This window comes from Cupressus sempervirens, chromosome 5 (assembly GCF_028749045.1).
Source record: "Cupressus sempervirens isolate cs-2001-9-10 chromosome 5, ASM2874904v1, whole genome shotgun sequence".
Classification (NCBI taxonomy): Eukaryota; Viridiplantae; Streptophyta; class Pinopsida; order Cupressales; family Cupressaceae; genus Cupressus; species Cupressus sempervirens.
In genome coordinates this window covers 832,114,641-832,136,119 of record NC_143122.1, presented here as the reverse complement: position 1 = coordinate 832,136,119, position 21,479 = coordinate 832,114,641, and the positions used below count along the sequence as shown (strand labels likewise).

Sequence of the window (21,479 nt, the reverse complement as noted above, 5' to 3'; positions counted from 1 at the left end):
CTCTCAACATTTTTTTCAACTAGTTGATTCCGTTTCTAGAAGTGGTTCCATTGTTTTAAACATCTAGTGTTTCATTTTTTTTCATTCTTAATCTTCCTACCCAAGGCATTTGATTCCTCCTTCAACTTGGGTTTGGTAGGGGGAGAGGAACTTTGGCTAGTGATTCTTAGGGGAAAAGGGATAATTTTAGGGTGAAGGCCTTTGTAAAATTTTAAAAGAAAAAAAATCAAAGCTTGATGTTAAATAGAGTAATTTTTTCCTTACTCATTTTTTTTCCTAATATTACACACACAATCCTTTCTAGAGTGCAAAAATAAAAATAGAAGGAAATATAATCTTTGTTCTAGAAGTTATTCAACATAGGGAAGTGATAGTAGTAACAGAGCTCAACCCTATCCTCTATTGTAACATAGCACAAAATGACATAGTATACCATATTCCACAATTCAGGAAGCTTTTACAGTACAAAAATATTGTGGAGGTGGATAGGGTTTCTGTTAGAGAAAAAATAATTCATAAGGTTTGTCTCATCCACCACTCTAGGTTTCTTTCTCCATGATTTTCTTTCCATTGATAGGTCTCTTTAGTGACCTCAAAAGAGACCCCATCAATAACAACTCAATGCTTCTTCCAATAGTTGAAGAACTATGAGATGAACATCTTAGCATGGCCCTTGATGTTTTCCATGAAGGGGATGAGACTACCTTCTTTCAAATAAGACCACATTACTCTGTCTTCCCTAGCATATCTCTCAATCCTTGACTAGTTCAGTTCTAGAATTTTCTCCATCCAAAATTTCATCATCATCAAGGTCAACAACCATCTCTTCTTCCCCTCCCTTAAGTTTCACTTCCATACACTTCACCTATTTAAACAAACTATTGATAAAAACCAAAGGAGGATCCTTACAGACCAAGAAATGACATGTGAAATTATAGACACCTAAAGCGAATAAATTTCATTTAGGAATCATAGCTATTAAGTTAAAATAATAATTATTCTTAATTCTCTAGATCACAATATATTCATAATTTACTTTTAGTGCCCAATCTCAAGATTTTAAAATCCATCTTGAATAATATAAAATACCATGTCCCAAATATTATATTGAATATCCTCTTTCCAATTCCCATGACAAGTAATGATTTCAAATTTTTTCTAGAGGTAGTGTTATAATAGTGTAATAATATATGGTCTCCTGCAAAGCTATCATCATCATAGCATGACTATTTAAATAAGTAAGATAGTTAGTGGTCATGTAAATAGCCATCACTAATTCAGTTGTGATAAGAAAATCTTTGTGATATATCAAGTTGAACTCAATCATTTAAATGACTCTTTATGAATAAGCAATTTGATCACCACTAGAAGATCTTTCTCATTTTTCTAAACTTTAGCATTCATAACTTCATGTCCATATCTTGGTAGGATGTTGGCCATTTGGTTTCCTTTCTTATAGACATGTTGTATCCTAACATCATTAATAATATCTATCATACATTAAGCATCCCTGATAATTAACATGGCATTCCAAAACATGTTATTTTCCCCATTAACTTCTTTAATAACTAACATAGAATCTCCAAAATAAAATTTTGAATTCCTATGTTGTTAGCTAATAACTCTCCCAAGTAAAGCCCAAGCTCTTCTACCTCATTTCCTAAAATAATACCATATTATAGAGAGTAACCCTTGATACCAACACCTTGAACATTCCATATTATACCTCCTTCTACAACACTCTCCCCATGCTTATAACCACCAAAATTCAATATTAACTAGTTTGGGGGAGTTGACTTCCATTTAGTTTGCAAGTTCCCCTTGAGATTAGAACTATCAACTCTCTCTATAACCTAATTGATGCCACAAACATTCATCTAATCAAACTAAATTTGTGTGTGTTGTTTGGTTGTGTGGGGAGGTGGTTTTCATTTCCAATTTAGTGAACCCTCACTTATTCCGCACATACATTTATGTATGACCACCCTTGGGTTTACTTATATGTCTAAATATATGATTTTTCTATTCTTTCTATATGTTCTAATAGACATAGGGTGGAACAGATTTCCATATCATTTTTATTATTGGGTGGTGTAAAGGGCTATACAATTTGAGGATAAATTAGGAAGCATGTTACTAAAAAATATGGATGATATTCCAAGTTGGCTAATAATAGTCTACCAAATCTACATAGAATAAGGGTGGTGAATTAAAAGGTAAGGGATGAACTCTTCATCTTCGTAACATAATACACACTTATTGTACATCTAAAATCCATGCCTCTTAAGGTCCATAGGAAATTATGTTTGATTTTCTCAATATTATCTCCGAACTTTCTAGATAAATTAAATAAAGATTAAAATATAGACAATAATTCCTTGTAAGGAGGCTTTAAAAGTAATAGAAGACTACCATCATTACCTAGGACTTTACCTTTCCAATACGTTAGTTTCATCTTCATCCTTTCCACTACAATATTCCAAAATTTGGGGGTCACTTTGTTAACCATGAAGGAAAGACCCATACCCATAATAGTATTGCAAAAATATAACTTGCTCTTACGATAATTGATATGTTTCCTTGAAACTTCCACATACCCATTCAAATTATTTTTCTAGGCCTTTTCTTCACTTATGGAAGATATTCCATAAATAAAGGTGACATGAATAATGGTAAAAGTACAAAGTTGTGTCACCTTTTAGGTTGGCTTATCAGAATGACTAAATTTGACTATTTCTATCCAAATATCAAATTTTTCAAACATTTGATATAGATAAATTTATTCTAGCTAAGTTATATATGGTCTCACAAATTTTCAATTAAAAATGTCTATTAAATGCATGCTTTATGCTAGTTTGTATCCATTTTACTAGAAAAATTAAATTATTTTAGAAAATTGACATTTCAATAATTCTTACTATTTTTATGATACTATTTTAGTAACATATTGTTATGATAATGATAGGGTAACTAAGAGGGGGGGTGAATTAGTTACTTACAAAAATTAATCCGCTGATCCCTTAGATGTCTTAAAGATTTAGTTACTATTGATACTCTATAGACAAATTTTGTAACTCGGTAAATTAAACTATTACTTATTTTTCAAGCATTCATACATGTAACTGAAAACAAAATGAACACAGGAGACACCAGATTTAATGTGGAAACCCAATATGGCAAAAACCACCAAGTAACTAGTCACCAATTTTTCACTCTTCTGAAGTGAGCTCTATTAGGAGCCAACCATGTTAAAGGTTACAATACACACTATTAGGTGTGACCTTGTTAGAGGATTTAATCAACCTATTAGGGGTAGCCTTGCTACAAGTATTTAGAACAATTCAAATGAACTATCACCTTGTTAGAGGATTTATAGAATGGTTGTTAAACCAACTCTCTCTAGAGATTTGAAATTACTACTACAATGGTTAGAAAGTAACAATGAATTAACTTGAACAAGATGCAACTAAATTTTTTGGTTACAGGTCTCTATTCAACATCATTAGATCCTCCTTAATCAAATATGGCTCTATTGCTCCTCAATGATCTCTGATCATCCTTCAAATTCGCTTCCACAATAATCAATCTTCATATTAAATTAATTCTATTTTTTATGCTCTTAGAATTTGTGACTTGACCTCTTACTTATATCATTTAGATTGTCAAGTCAGCCCATTTACATGTCACATTTACCAATAAACCATTGATAAGTTGGCTACAGATATTACACTGAATAAATAAATGTTATTTCATAAAATAGTGAAATTCTTTATTGGCCGACCCTACTCGGTAAATACTGTTTTCAAAAATTTCTTGAGTTAGCCTTCTTGACTTGGTTAACATTGCAATATCTGTAAAATCCTTTGGTTGCCAAGTTTACTCGGTAAGAACTAAATTCCTTCATGAGACCTCGGTAAGAATTTCTTCTACCACATTTCTTTTCATGACCCAGTGAGCTCGATAAGAACTTCTTCAGTCACATCTCCTTTGATGACTAAGTGAGCTCGGTAAGAACTGTTTCAGTCACATCTCCTTTGATGACCAAGTGAGCTTAGTAAGAACTACTTCAGTCACATCTCCTTTGATGACTCTGTGAGCTCGGTAAGAATTGCTTTAGTCACATATCCTTTGATGACAAGGTGATTATGTTTGGATGCATGATGGAATGAATGCAAATTTTGATTTCCTATTGTGGTGGGCATCCCTTGGCTGTAGCAAGTCTTGGGGTCCCCTCACTGTAAGAAGCTACCTGGTTGATCTTGCCAGTAGTCATATGCTTGTCTCAAAGACTAAGCCATGCATGTCTAAGTATGAACTATTTCAAACTGTGAAACTGGGGATGGCTCATTAAATTAGTTCAAGTTTCTTTGATGGTACTTTTCTACTCGGATAACTGTAGTAATTCTAAAGCTAATACATGCACCAAATCATGACTCTTGGAAGGGATGCATTTATTAGATAAAAGGTTGGTGCGGGATCGCCAGCTATTCTGATGATTCATGATAACTTGACGGATCGTACGGCCTTTGTACTGGTGATGTTTCATTCAAATTTTTGCCCTATCAACTTTCAATGGTAGGATAGAGGCCTGCCATGGTGGTGATGGGTGACAAAGAATTAGGGTTCGAATTCGTAGAGGGAGCCTAAGAAATGACTACCACATCCAAGGAAGGCAGTAGGTGTGCAAATTACTCAATCCTAACATGGGGAGGTAGTGACAATAAATAACAATATTGGGATCATCAAGTCTAGTAATTGGAATGAGTACAATCTAAATCCCTTAAGGAGGATCCATTGGAGGGCAAGTCTAGTGCCAGTAGCTATGGTAATTCTAGCTCTAATAGCATATATTTAAGTTGGTGCAGTTAAAAAGCTTGTAGTTGGACCTTGGGTCATCATGGTCGGTCCACCTTCTTGGTGTGCACTAGCCCTCACATCCCTTCTGCTGGCGGCATGTTCCTGGCCTTAACTGGCTGGGTCGCAGTTTCAGTGCCGTTACTTTGAAAAAATTAGTGCTCAAAGCAAGCCTATGCTCTGAATACATCAGCATGGAATAACACGATAGGAGTCTGGTCCCGTTCCATTGGCTTTTGGGACCAGAGTAATGATTAATAGGGACTGTTGGGGGAATTTGTATTTCATTGTCAAAGGTGAAATTCCTGGATTTATGGAAGACAAACCACTGCAAAAGCATTTGCCAAGGATTTTTTCATTAATCAAGAATGAAAGTTGGGGGCTCGAAGATGATCAGATACCATCCTAGTCTCAACCATAAACGATGTCGACTAGGGACTGGCGAATGTTTCTCTAAGGACTCCACCAACACCTTCTGAGAAATTAGAGTGTTTGGGTTCTAGAGGGAGTATGGTCGCAAGGCTAAAACTTAAAGGAATTGATGGAAGGGCACCACCAAGAGTGGAGCCTATGACTTAATTTGACTCAACACAGGGAAACTTACCAGGTCCAAACATAGTAAGGATTGATAGATTGAGAGCTCTTTCTTGATTCTATGGGTGGTGGTGCATGGCTGTTCTTAGTTGGTGGAGCAATTTTTTTGGTTAATTCTGTTAACGAACGAGACCTCAGCCTACTAACTAGCTATGGAGAGGTTCCCTTTTGCAGCTAGCTTCTTAGAGGGACTATGGCCTCCTAGGCCATGGAAGTTTGTGGCAATAATAGGTCTATGATGCCCTTAGATGTTCTGGGCCGCATGCGCACTACACTAATGCAACCAACGAGTTTCTCTCCCTGGCCTGAAAGGTTTGGGAAATCTTGCCAAATTGCATCATGATGGGGATGGACCATTGCATATATTGATCTTCAATGAGGAACTCCTAGTAAGCGCAAGTCATCAGCTCACGTTAACTACGTCCCTGCCCTTTGTACACACCGCCCGTTGCTCCTACCAATTGAATGATCTGATGAAGTGTTTGGATTGTGATGACGACAACGGTTCCTATCAGTGACATTGTGAGAATTTCATTTAACCTTATCATTTAGAGGAAGGAGAAGTCATAACAAGGTTGGCATAGGTGAACCTGTGGTAGGATCATTATCGGTTTGAGACCCTGAATCATGTAGGGGTGGAGTTGGCCTTCGCCCCACTCCCAAAATATTGGCAACGTGCGGACACTTGGCCCTGCAGTGATGTGCTGGATGGCCAAGCTACGAGTCCAGCGCTGTCAAGGTCGAGGGTCACATCAAATGCCATGATCAAAAGTGTGGATTCCCTACGGGGGGAAGAGACTTGAATGCAATCTAGATTATGATCGATGCCTTCGAACGATGTCTGCGTCAGAACGAGAGGTCCCTGCTCAATTATAGTTTAGAGGGGGTCTGGGCCTCATCCCCCATTGAGATTTCATGGCCTGATCGCGTGCGTGATGCTGTGCTAGGGATCCGTCATTTTGACGGCAGCAAGTCAGGACTGTCGCAACCCTCTATTGCCTTGCCCAGGTGTGTTAACTTGTCACTTGGAGAATTATGTGTTTAGGATGGGTGCACTCACATGATTTGCGAGGCATGGGCCCCATTTGATGACATAGCTCTCCCATGTGTTATACACCACAACGTTCCTCATCGCACCCATTGGGTGCTTGGGGTTTGGGATGTGTCAACACCCAACACATGAGTGCATCACGCACCTTAGAAATCCAAAGAATGAAGCGTGATCCAGTGCCTTGTGCACTTGGGTCGCTGAAAGACAAAAAACATAACAAAATCATGAAACTTGGCAATGGATATCTTAGCTCTTACCATGATGAAGAATGTAGAAAAATGTGATACTTAGTGTGAATTGTAGAATCCCATGAATCATCAAGTCTTTGAACACAAGTTGTGCCCGAGGCCTCAGCCAAGGGCACGTCTACTTGGGTGTCACACTACAAAATTGACCTCCCCAACAAGGAGAAGAGATGGTTGTCCATGTCTACAAGTGGTGTGCTTGGCTAAAATGAGCACAAGGTCTGTCAATCTCTTACAACGAGTGGTGGCTCCCAAAGGCTGGCGTTGGTTTACGCCGATCGAACAATTCCTCACGAGGAACTTTGTTCTGGGTCCAGTGGCCCGCCATAGTGTGGGTATGTTGCATCTCTACTGCATCCCCAAGTCATGCGTGAATACTTGCTGAGCTTAAGCATATCAATAAGTGAAGGAAAAGAAACTTACCAAGATTCCCCTAGTTACGGTGAGCAAATCGGGAAGAGCCCAGCATGAAAATCGATGGTCGTGTCGATCAAATTATAGTCTATAGAAGCGTCCTCAGCAACGAACCAGGCCCAAGTCCCCTAGAAGGGGGCACTAGAGAGGGTGAGAGCCTCAGTGGGCCCAGACCCTATCGCACCACAAGGAATTGTTGGCGAGTTGAGTTGTTTGGGAATGCAGCCCTAATCAGGTGGTAAATTTTGTTCAAGGCTAAATACGAGCGAGAGACTGATAACGAACAAGTACTATGAGGGAAAGATGAAAAGGACTTTGAAAAGAGAGTTAAAGAGTGCTTGAAATTGTCGAGAGGGAAGTGGATGGAGCCCAACAATGTGCCTCGGTCGGATACAAAATGATGTGAGCTAGTCTACCGCTCAGTTCGGGGGACATGCCAGCACGGGCTGTCATGACAGCACAAGCGTGACCTTCTGGTCACACAAATACTTCCATCACAGTGGTCGAGGAGAAAAGCGCACACCTTTATGGTGGGCTTTCAGGCACCTATGTGCTCGTGGCACTGGCTAGTGGGCTTTCCATCTAACTTATCTTGAAATACAAACCAAGGAGTCTAACATGGGTGCGAGTTGGCGGGTTGGGAAAACTCGCAAGGTGTAAGGAAGCTGACTGGTGAGATCCCCTCTCAGGGGGTGCACCATCGATCGACCCTAATCTTCTATTAAGGGTTCGAGTGCAAGAACACCTATTGGAACCTGAAAGATGGTGAACTATGCCTGAGTAGGGTGAAGCCAGAGGAAACTCTAGATGAGGCCGGCAATGATACTAATGTGCAAATCATTCATTTGACTTGGGTAAAGGGGCAAAAGACTAATCAAACCGTCTAGTAGCTAGTTTCCTTCAAAGTTTCCCTCAAGATAGCTGGAGCTCACATGCGAGTTTTATTGGGTAAAGAAAATGATTAGAGGCATCGAGGGTGTAATGCCCTCGATCTATTCTCAAACTTTAAATAGGTAAGTTAGCACGACTACTCTGTTGAGTTACACCACATAATCAAGACCTCCAAGTGGGCCATTTTTTGTAAGCAAAACTAGTGATGCGAGATGAACTGAAAGCCAAGTTATGGTGCCAAATTGCATGCTAACCTAGATCCCACAAAGGGTGTTGGTTGATTAAGATAGCAAGATGGTGGTCATGGAAGTCAAAATTTGCTAAGGAGTGTGTAACAACTCACCTACCGAATCAACTAGCCCTAAAAATGGATGACACTGAAGCATGAAACCTATACTCGGCCATTGGGGCAAGTGCTAGGCTCTGATGAGTAGGAGGATGGGGGTTGTTGCGAAACCTTGGGCGTGAGCCTGGGTGGACCAGCCCCTGGTGCAAATCTTGGTGGTAGTAGAAAATATTCAAATGAGAACTTTGATGACTGAAGTAGGGAAAGGTTCCATGTGAATAGCACTTGGACATGGGTTAGTCAATCCTAAGAGATGGGGAAATCCTATTTCAAAGGTGCACTTTTCATGATCATCAAAAGGGAATCGAGTTAATATTCTCGAACTAGGATGTGGCGGTGGATGGGAGCATTAGGAAATCTAAAGATGTTGATGGGGGCTTCGAGAAGAGTTATCTTTTCTTTTTAATAGCCTACCCACCTTGAAATTGGTTCAATCGGAGATAGGGTCCAACGGCTGGAAGAGTACCGCACGTCCCGCGATGTCTGATGCACCTTCAACAGCCCTTGAAAATCTAGAGGACCGAGTACTGTTCATGCTCGGTCGTACTCATAATCGCATCAAGTCTCCAAGGTGAACAACCTTTGGTCAATAGAACAATGTAGGTAAGGGAAGTCAACAAAATGGACTCGTAACTTCGAGAAAAGGATTGGCTTTGAGGGCTAGGCCTAGGGGTCGGTGCCCCAAACTTGTGGGCTATTGGCAGCTTGCCCAAGCTACTCTTGTGGTGAGGGTAGGCTGTTGCGTGCTGATCGGTTGACGGATGTAGGACGTCCCCTTCGGAGGGCTTTCCCCAAGAGGCGAATAGTTGACTCAAAACTGGTACGGACAAGGGGAATCTGACTGTTTAATTAAAACAAAGCATTGTGATGGTCCCTGCGGATGCTAAGCAATGTGATTTTTGCCCAGTGCTCTGAATGTCAAAGTGAACAAATTCAACCAAGCATGAGTAAACGATAGGAGTAACTATGACCCTCTTAAGGTAGCCAAATGCTTCATCATCTAATTAGTGATGCACATGAATGGATTAACAAGATTCTCACTATCCCTATCTACTATCTAGCGAAACCACAGCCAAGGGAATAAGCTTGGCAGAATCAGTGGGGAAAGAAGACCCTGTTGAGCTTGACTCTAGTCTAACTTTGTGAAATGACTTGAGAGGTGTAGAATAAGTGGGAGATTTTGGGCGCAAGTGAAATACCACTACTTTTAATGTTATTTTACTTATTCCATGAGGCAGAGATGGGGCAATGCCCCTATTTTTGGCCTTAAGGTGTGTCTAGGCATGTCGATCTAGGCAGAAGACATTGTCAGGTGGGGAGTTTGGCTGGGGTGACACATCTGTTAAAAGATAACGCAGGTGTCCCAAGATAAGCTCAACGAGAACATAAATCTTGTGTGGAACAAAAGGGTAAAAGCTCATTTGATTTTGATTTTTAGTATGAATACAAACTGTGAAAGCGTGGCCTATCGATCCTTTAGATTTTCAAAATTTGAAGCTAGAGGTGTCAAAAAAGTTACCATAGGGATAACTAGCTTGTTGCAGCCAAGCATTCATAGCGACATTGCTTTTTGATCCTTCAATGTCGGCTCTTGCTATCATTGTGAAGTAGAATTCACCAAGTGTTGGATTGTTCACCCACTAATAGGGAACATGAGCTGGGTTTAGACTATCGTGAGATAGGTTAATTTTACACTACTGATGATTTGTGATGCGATAGTAATTCAATTTAGTACAAGAGGAACCATTGATTCACACATTTTGTCATCGCGCTTGGTTGAAAAGCTAGTGGCGCAATGCTACCATGTGTCAGATTATGATTGAATGCCTCTAAGTGAAAACCCATGCTAGATGTGATGCATATCTCTCTCTAGCTGCATCGCAACCTGCAGTAGGGGTTCTCTTGCACTCCTAGAGGTCCATTGCATTGGCCATCTTTGATCAGCATATTAGCCCATTGGAGCAACCTTGGATATTAATTTCAAGCAATCGGCGAGAAGAATCTTTTGCAAATGACTTAAATAAGCAATGGGGTATTGTAAGTGGCAGAGTGGCCTTGCTACCACAATCCATTAAGATTCAGCCCTCTGTTGCCTTGATTCGTAAAAGCTTTTTTGACTCTGAAGCGGGTGGGGTTTGTATAACATGTGCAAAGGGCAGAAAAAACCTCTTCATGCGGGTGGGGTTTGTAATTTGTGCAAGGGCGAGAAAATCTTCCAAGTGCCAAATTTTGGGTGGGTGGGGTTTGCAATTTTTTTTGCAAGGGTGTAAAAATTTCCTAGGTGCCAAATTCCTGGCGGGTGGGGTTTGTAATTTCTGTGAGTACGAGAAAATATTCCAAGTGCCAAATTTTGAGTGAGTGGGATTGCTATTTTTGTTAGGGCGAAAAACACTCCTAGGTGCCAAATTCCTGGCGGGTGGGGTTTGTAATTTTCGCCAGGGTAGAAAAATATCCCAAGTGCCAAATTTCGAGCAGGTGGGGCTTTGTGAAAATTTTTGTGATGGTGAAAAAATCTCCCAAGTGCCAAATTCCTGATGAGTGGGGTTTTGTAAAAAATTTTGCGAGGGCAAAATAATCTCCCAAGTGCCAAATTCTTGACAGGTGGGGTTTGTAATTTCTGCCAGGACAAAAAAAATTTCTAAGTTCCAAATTTCGAACGAGTGGGGTTTTGTGAAAGTTCTAGTGAGGGCGAAAAAATCTCCCAAGTGCCAAATTCTTGACAAGTGGGGTTTTTTAATTTATGCCAAGACGAAAAAATCTCTCAAGTGCCAAATTCTCGGCGAGTGGGGTTTTATAAAAAATTTTGCGACGGCAAAAAAATCTCTCAAGTGCCAAATTCTCGACAAGTGGGGTTTGTAATTTCCTGCAGGATGAAAAAATCTCCCAAGTGCCAAATTTTGAGCAGGTGGAGTTTTGTGAAAATTTTCACGAGGGTGAAAAAATCTTCCAAGTGCCAAATTCTTGGCGGGTGAGGTTTTGTAAAAAAAAATTCGAGGGCAAAAAAATCCCCCAAGTGCCAAATTCCCAGCAGGTGGAGTTTTTAATTTGCATGAGGGCGAGAAAATCTTCCAGTGCCAAATTTTGAGTGAGTGGGGTTTGCAATTTTTGCGAGGGTGAAAAAATCTCCCAGGTGCCAAATTTTCGACGGGTGGAGTTTGTAATTTCTGACGAGGCAGAAAAATCTCCCAAGTACCACATTTCAGGTGCATGGGGTTTTGTAAAAATTTTTGTGAGGAAGAAAAAATCTCCCAAGTGCCAAATTTCGGGCGGGTGGGGTTTGCAATTTCTGCGAGGGTGAAAAAATCTACCAAGTGCCAAATTCTCGGTGGGTGGGGTTTGCAATTTTTGCGAGAGCATAAAAGTCTCCCAGGTGCAAAATTCCTGGTGTGTGGGGTTTGTTATTTTTACCAAGGCGAAAAAATCTCCCAAGTACCAAATTTCGAGCAAGAGGGAGGGGTTTTGTAAAAATTTCTACAAGACAGAAATTTCTCCCGAGTGCCAAATTCCAGGCGGGTGGGGTTTTGTAAAATTTCCACAAGGGGGAAAAAAAATCCCAAGTCCCAAATTTCGGGCTGGTGGGGTTTGAAATTTCCACAAGGGAAAAAAAATCTCCCAAGTTTTAAATTCCCGGCGGGTGAGGTTTTGTGATTTTCGTGAGTGCGAAAAAATCTCTCAAGTGCCAAAGTTTTCTCGAGGGCCAAAAAATCTTCCAAGTGCAATTTCCATGTGGGTCAATGTAATGTCTCTTTTTTAAATTTTTATATGATATTTAAGACCTCTAATAATATTTTCAAAATCAGCAAACCAATATTACAAAGATCCACCAATTTATCAATAAACCCCAAATCAGGTATGTCCGAAATGGTGCCAAAATAAACTTCACAACTTCACATATTATTAATAAATTTGAAAGTGGAAATTTTTACAGAAATTTCAGCAGCATAATAGCCTAAAAAATGACATTTCCAAATCTGTATAACATTTACACAACAGCTCCCAAATGGAAGACAAAAACAATTCTCATCGGGCCCTCGAAAATAACACAAAAAGCCCAAAATCACCACAAAACACTAATAATCTATCACAGAAGTTTAACCATGACCCAATACATATATTTAGCTCTATATTAACATATAAAACTCTAAAATATAGTAGCAACCCAAACTTATATGAAATACTCAACTGAAAACACCAAACTCTTACAAAAAACACACCCGAAAACTCACAAATCTGCACAGTTCAGCACAAGGGCAAACTCTGCATGAGCCTGCACATGGAATGGCTTTAAACTTCCATCCTTATCCTTCCTAGAAACCTAAAAACTCCTATCCTTAGGTCTCCTTCTCCACAGGTTTGGTAGCCTCTGAAAAACAACAAAGCAATAAGCAAAAATTAAGTTCTTGAATGAGCCCAAAATGCTTCCAAATCACTTAAAAGAGGGCATAACCCTAACTCACATATAAGAGGGATTAATAAAATATACTTTAATAATAATTTTTATTTATTAGTCCATTGGTTTCCAAAGATTATCCCCTTTTGCTAAAACTTCACCTTTTTGGAGCTTGCTTGCCTTAGCAAAGTTTATTATTTTTAATTATTTGAAAATGGGACATGACAAGTCCTCCCCTCCTAAATATTGCTTGTCCTCAAGCAATGAAGGTTGGAATTCTCAAGAATATGTGCTCCTTCCCAAGTTGCATCCTGTAGCGGTAATCCTTTCCATTTGGCCAAATGCTCTATGATGCTCCTATTTCTCAATCTTTTCTCTCTTATATCCAAAATCTCTTCTGGTATCAAAACTAATTTCCTTTCATCATCAAGAGGTGGTAATTCTATAGATACTATGATTTGCTAGCCTAGAACCTTCTTTAGGCAAGATATATGGAAAATATTATGTATTTTGATGTTTGGTGGGAGCTCCAATTCATAAGCTACCTCTCCTACCTTCTTGATGATCTTATAAGGCCCATAGAACCTTCGCTTGAGTTTTTTTGTCCCACTCCTCTTCAAGGTGCTTTTCTTATATGGATGAAACCTAAAAAATACCAAATCTCTGACATACCAAATATTGTCTAAACTTATGAAGTTCATGCATGATTGCCAACATTTCCTTATCATAGATGGAGTAACCTTTCTCTGATTGATTTAATTTTCTACTCTCAAATGCTCTTGGATGTCCCCTTTGAGTTAGGATAACCCCTATACCTTCTCCAGAAGCATCACATTCAACAACAAAAGGTAAAGAGAAATCTGGAATTGCAAGCACAGAGCATGAACTCATTACCTCCTTAAGCTTATCAAATATTTTTTGTGCCTCTTTTGTCCAAACAAAAGCTCCTTTCTTTGTCAAATCAGTCAAGCAGGCAGCAAGATGAGAAAATCCCTTGGGAAATCTCCTATAGTAGCTACACAACCCAAAGAAACCTCTCAGCTATGTAAGATTAGTGGGTGGAGGCTAATCCAAAATTGCCTGGATTTTTTTTTGATCAACTTGTACTCCTTTAGAACTTATAATATGTCCCAAATATAAGATCTTTGTCAAACCAAACTCACATTTCGATAGCTTAGCATAGAAGGATTGCTGGTCCAAGATTCCCAAAATAGTGTCTATGTGTCTTTAGTGTCTATGTTAGTGTCTATGCATGCTATGAGATACCTATTTTTTATGGTCTTCTTGTTTAGAGCCCTGTGGTCTATACACATTCTCATTGTACCATCCTTTTTCTTGACAAGTACCACAGATGATGCAAATGGACTAGAGCTAAGCCTTATGAATCCCATGTCTAGGAGTTCTTTAATAGTTTTTTTAATTTCTTCCTTATAACCTCTTGGGTGGTGGTATGGGGTTGTTATAACTGGTTTGGCACCCTATTCTAACTCTATAACATGCTAAAAACCTCTATCTGGTGGTAATCCCGGAGGCAAGTCATTGAAAACTATACTATGCTTATCAAGAATATTTTGAATTTTAAAATGGAAATTACCTTGATTCTTTGGAGAGCTTGTTGGATGGATTATGACTCCTACTACCCATGCTACTTATCCTCTTTGAAAAGTCCTCTACATCCTCTTTGCAGAGATCACCTAAGGTGCTCCATTTGATAAGCCTCTCAATATGACTTCTTTCCCATTGGAATGAAATTTAAACTCCATAGTTTGACGGTTCATGTAATAGCCTCCAATAGAGTGCAACCATTGAACACTCAATACAAGATCTGTCTCCCCAATGCCAACCACTTAAAATTCATCACATAACTCATAATCTCCTAAGGTCATCTTGAGTTGTTTCACCACCCGTGTACAAGGCATAGTGAATCCATCAGCTAAAGTAACATTGAATCCCTCAAAATCTTCTTCTTTAAGCCCTCTTTTCATGACAAATCCCTCATCAATAAAATTGTGAGTTGGCCCACTATCAAGAAAAACTGTCAACCTTTGCCCTACTAGTACCCCTCAAATTCGAAAGGGATGGTATCTTGGGACTCTTGATAATGTTGCTAAAGTGCCATCCTTGCTAATTTCTTTTTCTTTCTCTTATTTTACCTCCTCCTTAGTGTCATGAAATTCCTCATGCTTATCTGAATCAAATTCTGAAGCAACTCCAATATAGTGCACTTGAACCTTCCTCAAACATCTATGTCTTGGAACCCATGGTTCTCTACAAGTAAAACAAAGCTTTTTCCTTCGTAATTCACTCCTAGTCTCTTCATCTACCTTATTTTTTGCCACATTTATCACATCTTTTGGTGGTAGTGTTGCGAAAGTCTTTTTCTAAAAATTCCCCTTAAGTTGCCAAAGATTTGGGGGTTTTTGATTAGTGACTGATTTCATAGGCATGCAAGTTTCAAGTTGCAAGCTTCTTTTGATAGCTTCCTATAAGGTTGAGGGTGAGAAAGCCTTAACCAAACCCTTAATAGAATCTTCTAAACCATCAGGAAAAAGATAAAAAATTCTCTTTTCACTCATATCAGGTACCATAATAGCCACTTTGTGAAACTCTTCTATATACTCATTAACTGATTTGGTTTACTTCAACTTTGACAATTCTTTAAAGTACTCTTCATCATCCTTGAGGTCAAATCTATCTATCACTCTTTGACTGAAATCATCAAATGTAGTTACCTGATCATGACCTTGAGTAGTCATTTCATGATACCACCAATCATAGGCTGCATCTTCCAAGTGTAGACTTGCAATTTGAACAATATCACTCTCCTTCATGGGGTTAAGTGTGAGGAAAGTCTGTAATTTTTATAGCCATGTTCTAGCTAAAATTTTATTTGTTCTATCAAAAATAGGTGTTGTAAACTTGCTTATTTTATATTTGAGCTCTCTTTCACTTAAGTCATGCTCCCTCCTGTACTCTTTCTTGGGCATCAAAGTTTTCATCATATCCACATATTCTCTAAAAGGAACAGAACTACGAAAGTCATCATCTAAGCCATTGTAAGTAGCTCTTAATGCAATCAAGTTACCCGTAACCTCTTCCACAGGATTAAGGGCTAGATTCGGCACTGGTGGCTCATTTGCAGGCAAAAAAATTGTTTTTGTTGATTTAGAGGGTGTGGGTTTTAGATTTCTTGGCTCCCCTGAAGTGCTCCCTTTCTCATTAATAGATGCAACTCCTTGCATTTTTTCTGTCAATATTCGCAAAGCCTCTCTAGTTTCTGCCAAACTATCCACTATTTTCTTCTAAGTATTTTGGATGTCTTGAAAGAATTTCTTTTCCATCTCATCTGGATCAACTATATTTTTTCTTTTTTGGATTTTTTACTTTTACTTTCAACTGGAGGTTTGACCAAATTTTTTTTATTCTTTTCTCGCTACAAATATCTCTTTTCTCTTTCATTTAGTTGCATGCAAACTTCTACAAACCCTCAGGCTGGCAAGATCATAGCTCTGATACCACTGTAATGTCTCCTTTTCTCTTTTTTTGATTTTTATATGATATTTCAGACCTCTAATCAGATTTTCAAAATCAACAACCAATATTACAAAGATCCACCAATTTATCAATAAACCCCAAATCGGGTATGTCCGAAATAGTGCTAAAAAAAACTTCACAACTTCACATATTATTAATAATTCTAAAAGTGGAAATTTTTACAAAAAATTCAGCAGCATAACAGCCTAAAAAATAAAATTTCTAAATCTGTATAACATTTACACAACAGCTCCCAAACAGAAGACAAAAACAATGCTCATCGGGACTCCAAAAATAACACAAAATAGCCTGGAATCACCACAAAACACTAATAGTCTATCATAGAAGTTTAACCACAACCCAATACATATATTCAGCTCTATTTTAATATATAAAACTATAAAATATAGTAGCAACCCAAACTGATATGAAATACTCAACCGGAAACACCAAACTCATACAAAAAACACACCTGAAAAACCCACAAATCTGCACTATTCAGCACAAGGGCAAACTCTGCATGAGATTTCACATGGAATGGCTTTAAAATCCCATCCTTAGCATTCCTAGAAACCTAAAAAATCCTATCCTTGGGTCTCCCTCTTCACAGGTTTGGTAACCTCTGAAGAACAACAAAGCAATCAGCAAAAATCAAGTTCTAGAATGAGCCCAAAATGCTTCCAAAACACTTAAAAGAGGGCATAACCCTAACTCACGTCCAAGAGGGGTTAATAAAATATACTTTAATAATTATTTTTATTTATTAGTCCATTGGTTTCCAAATATTAGCCCCTTTTGCCGAAACTTCACCTTTTTGGAGCCTGCTTGCCTTAGCAAAGTTTATTATTTTTAATTATTTGAAAAGGGGACATGACAGTCGGGTTTGTAATTAGTGCAATTTTGGGCGGGTTGGGTTTGCAATTTCTGTGAGCGTAGAAAAATCTTCCAAGTCCAAATTTTGGGCGGGTGGGATTTCATAATTTTCAAGTGCCAAATTCCAAGCAGGTGGGCTTTGTAAATTCAGTGAGGGCAAAAAAATCTTCCAAGTCTAAATTTCGAGCACGTGGGGTTTGTAAATTTTTATGAGGGCAGAAAAATCTTCCGACTGCAAATTCGATGGAGGTGGGGTTTTTTAATTTTTGTGAGGGTAGATGACTCATGTACATGATCCAAAATTGGTTAACTTATTTTTTTGGTTAACACCTAAAGTTTTGAACTCAAATCAAGTTGGCTACCTCGACTTAAATCACCTCTGAATTTTTTGCACAACCCATGTCACCATGCTCGACTTGATTCTAAGTTCCCCGAGTCATGTACATGGTCCAAAAGAGGTCAACTTTCTTTTGGGTTAACGCCCAAAGTTTTCAACTCGAACCGTGTCAGCAACCCCGACACGAATCGCCCCTACTACCCCAACCCTGACTCGAATCATCTCGAGCCTTAACCAACTCCAATTTTTTGCACAACTCATGTCACCATTCTTGACTTGATTCTAAGTGCACTGAGTCATGTGCGTGATCCAAAGGCAGTCAACTTTTTTTTTGGGTTAACACCCAAAGTTTTCAACCCAAATTATGTCGGCAACCCCAACTCGTATCGCCTCGAGCCTTAATTGCCTCCAATTTTTTCATAGGACTCATGTCACCGTGCTCGACTTGGTGCCTCGAGTCATGTACGTGATACAAAAGTGGTTAACTTCTTCTTTTTTTGGTTAACGCCCAAATATTTCAACTCGAATCGTGTTAGCAACCCCGACTCAAATCGCTTGAAGCCTTAATTGCCTGCAATTTTTTCGCACCACTCATGTCACCATGCTTGACTGGATTCTATGTACCCCAAGTCATGTACATGATCCAAAAGCGATTAAATTTTTTTTGGCTAATGGCCAAAGTTTTTGAATTGAATCAAATTTCCTTAGCTACCCCGACTCGAATTGCCTCGAGCCTTAACCGCCGCCATTTTTTTTCACTCGACTCATGTCACTACACTTGCCTTGATTCTGAGTGGCCCGAGTCACTTACGTGATACATTGACTCGAATAGAGTCGGATACATTGACTCGAGTCATCTCCAAATTTTTTGCACGACTCATGTCACCATGTTCGACTTCATTCTAAGTGCCCCGAGCTATGTACATGATCCAAAAGTGGTTAACTTTTTCTTTTTGGTTAACGCCCAAAGTGTTCAACCCGACCCACCTCGGCAACCTCGACTCAAAGCGCCTCGAGCCTTAATGGCCTCCAATATTTTTGCACGACTCATGCCACTATTGATTTTTCACTCGAATCATGTCACCCAGGGCACCTCAATGCTACGTGACCCGAGCCCTGTGCACAATCCAAAATCGGGTAATTTTTTTTTGAACTCCCAAAATTTCATTCCTTTTCACCTTATGGAGCCTATCATAATCTTTTTTTGTAAAGAAAATTCTCAAATCAGATTATTTCGGCTACCCTACCTCGAATCTAGCTAGCTACGCGTAACGCCTTGAGTCAGCTTAGCAATACGTGAACTAAAACCTATGCGTGATCCAAAAGTGGGTAACTTTTTTTTTTTTTTTGTAATGCCCAAAATTTAGTGCTTTTCATTGTACATGGCCTCCCATGATTTTTTTTCCCTCATCGACCCACTCTGGTGACCCACTCTTTGAGCCTGCTCGCAACGTCACCTCACCAAGTTGACTCGAGTACATTGCCAAGCCAACTCTTTAAGTTTGCTCACCAGGTCGACTCACCAAGTTAGCTCACCATGTCATCTCCACGAACCAACTCACTAAGTCACCTCACCATGTTGGCTCTCTAATTCCACTCACCAAGTTGCCCCACCAACTCGCCCTATTAGGCCCACTCACCATGTTAATTTGCTAGGTTGGCTCCCCATGTCAGCTTGCCAAGCCAACAATTCAAGCGTGCTCACCAAGTCTGCCCCTAGGTCATCTCCCTAGGTTGGCTCACAAGGTGGACTTGCAAAGTTGCCTTAATGAGTTGACTCTTCAAGTTTTCTCGCCAGGTTGACTCCCCAATTTGGCTCACCAAGTTTGCTCACTAGGTCACCTCCCTAGTTCAACTCACCATGTCATCTAAACAAACTAACTCACCGAGTCACCTCACCAAGTTGGCTCTTTAATTATACTCGCCAAGTTGCCCCACCAACTCGCCTCATTAAGCCCACTCGCCATGTCAGCTTGCCAAGCTAGAAATTCCAGCGCACTCACCAAGCTGACTCTTGCAGTTTTCTCACCAAGTGGGTTTCACCTTCCTAGGTCAAGCCCACCAAGTTGCCTCAATGAGTTGACTCTCTAAGTCTTCTCACCAAGTTAGCTCAAGCATAAGTGTCGAGAACTTATTGCATATTTTTGGTGGAAAAATATGCTAAAAATCTTCAGGCTCACTGTTGGAGGCCTTAGAGTGCTCGGATGAGGTCCAAAAAATCAAGGGAAGGGTTCTCAGTAAGAACTACTTCAGTCACATCTCCTTTGATGACCGTCTGAGCTTGGTAGACACTGTCTGATGACTGATATGACATTTGTGTGACATTAAAGACAACACACAGTTTGAACAATTGTATCCAACAATCTCCCTCTTTGGCATTGATGGCAACACAATATGTCATAGCAAAATAAAAATTGAAAATAAGTCTTTTACTGATAGAATACTTCACTTTCTTTTTCAAATACAAAAAAATCCCTCTTTCATAATAATCTCACCCTCTTATACAAACTCTTATTATTTTGTCAATTTCAAAATGATATGATAGTATACTCTCCCTCTTTAAAAACACAGGCCAAAGACAACTCAAAATAGCTGAATAACATTGTCCCTGATGTACTAATTCACATGCAATGTTTTCATTAGTTTGCTACATCAACTGATAGATCTTCAATTATGTTCCTGTTGATGCATCACTAAGGTTGTATTTTAGTGAGCTTTAGATAGGGGAATGACCCCTAACTTACCTCTTAGATACATGAATGCATCCTTAGGTAAAGGCTTTGTGAATATGTCAGCATTTTGTTCCTTTGTATGGACATATTCTAGTCTTACTTCCTTTTCTTGTACCAATTCTCTAACAAAGTGAAACTTTATGGCAATATGGTTGGTTTTTGAATGCATCACTGGATTCTTAGAGATTTTAATTGCAGTTGTGTTATCACAAAAGATAACAATAGGTTTTTTGATTTCTTGCTTCATACCTTCCAATAATTGTTTAAACCACACAATGTTTGAGCAATTTACTGCTGCTGCAACATATTCAACCTCTGTTGTGGATTGAGATGTACAATTCTGCTTTTTTCTTGTCCAAGAAACCAACCTTTTTCCAAGAAAGAAAGCTCCTCCACTTGTGCTCTTTCTATCATCAATATTTCTTGCCCAATTTATATCAGTGAACACCTTTAAATCCATATTTCCTCCAAGTTTATACAATAATTCATATTTTTCAGTTCCTTTTAGGTATCTCATGATCTTTTTGATTGCCATCATGTGATTTTCTTTTGGTTTTCTTGAGAATCTTGCTTCAATTCCTACTAGAAGGGCAATGTTTGGTCTTGTGTGCACTACACATTGCAACTTTCCAATCATAGATCTATACAATGTCTGATCCACTTCTTTTGATTCATCATCCTTGGTTAGTTTTAATCTCGTACACATAGAAGTCCCAACTTGTTTGCAGTCTTCCATACCAAACTTTTTAAATATCTCCTTGATGTATTTAGATTGAGTGATGTAGACTCCATTCTTATTCTATTGAATTTAAAGACCAAAACAAAATTTTATTTCACCATACATTGACATTTCAAATTCCTTATTTATTTGTTCTAAATTTTTTTTGCAAAGCTCATCATTTCTTGTGAACAAAGCATCATCTACAAATATTTTTGCCAAGACAATCTTATTATCTAGTCATTCCTTTATGTACAAACTGTTTTTGTCATTAGTTCTTTGAAAACCAATCTAAATAAGATAGTTATGCAATCTTTCATACCATGCTCTAGGGGCTTGTTTCAGACCATATAATGTTTTATGCAATTTGCATACCATGTCCTTCTTGTTTGAATCAACAAAACCTTTAGGCTATTCAATGTAAACATCTTCATCCAATATACCATTGAGAAATGTTGACTTGACATCCATCTGATAAACTTTGAATCACAACAATGAAA

At 38.9% G+C, this 21,479-nt stretch overlaps 2 non-coding genes and 1 pseudogene across 2 annotated transcripts; all 3 read left to right on the top strand.

The window, feature by feature from the left end:
• Positions 1 to 4,246: 4,246 nt before the first annotated feature.
• Positions 4,247 to 6,055, top strand: LOC149558466 (18S ribosomal RNA; annotated as a pseudogene).
• A 670-nt stretch (positions 6,056 to 6,725) lies between these two features.
• On the top strand, positions 6,726 to 6,879 carry LOC149558465 (5.8S ribosomal RNA). The gene has a single exon (XR_016352540.1). It is a non-coding gene; the product is annotated as a 5.8S ribosomal RNA (ribosomal RNA).
• Positions 6,880 to 7,098: 219 nt separating this feature from the next.
• On the top strand, positions 7,099 to 10,498 carry LOC149558464 (25S ribosomal RNA). Its single transcript, XR_016352509.1, has one exon. It is a non-coding gene; the product is annotated as a 25S ribosomal RNA (ribosomal RNA).
• The last annotated feature ends 10,981 nt before the right edge of the window (positions 10,499 to 21,479 follow it).